This window comes from Crocuta crocuta, unplaced genomic scaffold, assembly GCF_008692635.1.
Source record: "Crocuta crocuta isolate KB4526 unplaced genomic scaffold, BGI_CrCroc_1.0 scaffold610, whole genome shotgun sequence".
Taxonomy (NCBI): domain Eukaryota; kingdom Metazoa; phylum Chordata; class Mammalia; order Carnivora; family Hyaenidae; genus Crocuta; species Crocuta crocuta.
Window position 1 is genome coordinate 997,710 of NW_027527456.1, and position 3,222 is coordinate 1,000,931.

The window sequence follows — 3,222 nt, forward strand, 5'->3', positions numbered from 1 at the left end:
ATTGCTAATGTTGAACCATTTAAAAAAAAAAAAGAAACAAACGACAGTTTCATATGTTTCGATATAATGTAATTAGATACTTTTTATTCCCCCTTTCTGTCTACCCTAAAGTCCATTTTGATTTTTATCATGGGCACCCATGGGCTTTGTAAGCTTGAAAAACAAGCTAAGCCACGTACCTGACCCCACGAGGCTCAGAATTACCTAGGCTAGGGAGGGACTTCGNGAGCACCCCTGGATGGGAGGTCATCTTGTTGTGGGGTCAGAGTGCAGAGAGCAGCTTGCCAGGCTGGAGCTGTGCATATGTGCCCACGCCCAGAACCAGCACGGGTTTTATTTACCGTAGAGCTCTCTCAGTAATGATCAGTCAAGCCTGTATACTTGAAAGGTGAGGCTTCTGTGTATGTGTGTTACTTGCGGAGATGGAGGGATAGGCTGGCCGGCTCTTTGGTTGGATCTTTATAAAGCCTTGTCTGTCTCTTACATCACTTACTTATTTAATTTTGGAGGGAGGAAGCTACCAGGAAAACCCTGATACAGTTCTTGAAAATAGCCACCCTGGCTATTTAGGGACCCACCTTGTCTTAATAACTTCAGGGCTTCGTTGTCATTAATGGTTTTCCAGGAAGCTTTCAGCAAATTAATAAGACATTAAGGAGGAAAAATAACCAGAGTTCTCCATCCGAGGCCCCCGTCAATCCACACATCGTTGGGTTTTCCCCAAAAGGGTCTTGTCATCTTGACTGCAAACCTTTTATTTGGACCTACTTCAATATAAATAAGTGGAGATTTGTCAAGACCAAAATTTTGCTAGTCATTGGGTTGGATTTTGTACTCAGTGGACAGGAATAAGTCATTGACCTATGGTTCTAATTCTGGTTTGTAAGATGTAGAGAATAATCGTGACCTTACGAGAGGTCCTGGGAAATGAGTGCATTCAACGAAACGCTTCCGCCTTCTAGAAGCATTACGCCTGTGCTGAGTGGGGAAAAGCGGGCGCCCCGAAGCCCAGAAACCATTTAACGTAAGGCCAGCTATCTGCTGCCAATCTGGCATAAATCAGGCTGACACTGCTGAGTGCATCCAATTTCCCATCTTTTTAACACATTCAACATCTTATAACCATATTTGTTCTGGATTGGGGGAGGGGAAGACAGTTCAGCAGAGCTGGATGATTCTAGAGCACAAGTTCTCAAGCCTGGCTGCCCAGGAGGTTTGGAGTGGGGCCTGCCTTCCATGCTTTGGTTTGGTTTGCNATTAAGTTTCCTTTAATTGCCAGTCACGTGGACCATCCTGAGCACTGACCAGTAACCCCGCCTGGAAACCCATCAAAGAATTCCTTGCAGACAATCTTGGCAGAACTCCAGAACTTACTCCCTAAAGTGCAACTGACAACATCACATTTGAAAACCTTAGTGCGTGAGAGGGAGAGAAGGGTGGCGTGAGGGGATGTATTGGGTGGCAGGGAGGGGGCGGGGATGAAAAACCTGCCTTCTTGGCCCCCATCTGTGGAAGGAAAAGGGGTTCGGTCTTAGCCGTGCAGCCAAATGTCAAGTGGAAGGTGTTGGAGAAGCTGGCTTTTCAACTCAACGTGCGATTAAACAAGGTCCCCTTTGCGGTCGGGTCACCTTTCTTTCTCGCCACGCTTACCTTGCCCCCGTGCCTGCGTCCATGCTGGAGACCTCAGGGTAGAGTTCGGGCCCTCTGGAAGTGGAAGCTTGTGACCCCTCCTCGGTCACGAGGAAGTGGCGTTGGCAGAGGGGAGGCACGAAGTCCGGCTCTTTGTTCCTTTTAATACTTTCTTGGGGCACCACAAGGAGACCTGAACTTCGTCTCCTCCAGAGGGCAGTTTGGACTTGAAACGAGGCTGCGTTTCCTCCTAGGAAGCCAATCTAGGAAGAGCGCATAGGTGATTACACGGATTCTGCCCCCAGGGGACTCCCTGGGCCGCCCAAACAGGACCGATGTCTTACAGCCGAAAATCACACTGCGACATCAAATGTCTCATCAAGCAGACAGCAAGGGGCTTTTGGGCTGCGTTCTCTGGACCCGAAAACGACGTCTGTGGTTCGGTTGACAAATGAAGCCTCTCTGGAGAACGTGACAGGTATTAGCTCAGCTGTCCATGTACATTTCAGCGTAGGGCCATCTTCCAAAATAGAGGGCTGTATCATGACATCCCCCCCACCCCCAGTCAACTCTCCCTACCCCTTTCTTTGTCCGCAGAGGCAGTTAATGTCACCATGTCAGATATTTAGTATGAACAAGATGATTTCTAAATGTAGAAACACCACCGATGCGCTTAGGGGAGACTGGTGGTGGTGGGGCAACAGGGAGAAACCCTCCTCTCGGACACCTAGCTCGGTCCCCACCGTGAGTCCTAAGAGGCGCATCACAAACCCGACTGTGCCGTCTGTTGTAAGATGGGATGTGGAACGAGAGCTTCTGGAAGGTCAGCTTGCTGATTCAACAAGCATGTGACTTCCTAGCCCACTTTGGAAAAACGGGGAGCTTGACACGTTTCACGCCTGCCTCTGGATGTTGATTCTGCAGATGAGTTCGTGTAGGACTGAGTTTGTCACGTGCTATGAAAGTGGGACCGCTGACCACCTATCTCTTAGGTTGGTTTTTAAGTGAAACTCTGGCCCCGCCAGTGACCGGTGCTGCGCCCCGACACAGTCAAAGGAACCTAGTGGCCAAGGGTTACAAACAAGCCCTCTGAGTGTGTTTTCACTTGGGCACCTGAAGAGACCTTCCCCTTTCTAAAACCTAATAAGGACAGTATACAGAGACATGCTCTAGAAAGCTCTGCCAGTCTCTCACTAGGAAAAGCAAGTAGGCTTTTCTCTTTGACAGTCCTTTCAAAACCAGAACCTAGAAATCAACCCCTTTGCCCTGTTTCGATTTTCATCAGTGGAGCTTTTTTTTTTTCTTTCTTTGAACTGACGACCATGTCGTGACACCCAGTGCTGGCAGCAGTCGTGAAAAGCAAAACCAAAGCTTTTGATGTTCGTTTTAGTTCTGTAAGCAGTTTTCTGCCACATGAGCCTGGGAGAAGATGAGAAGGAGGGTCTGCCCGTCCTGTTGCATTTTGAAAAGCCCCGAAATGCACGTGAGAGCACCCGGGAGGGCGGCCCCTCTTTTGGACGGCCGCCTTCGAACACGGGGTACACGGAATTGGCGAATGCCAGGGTCAGTGGAAAAGGGCCGGGCATGTATATG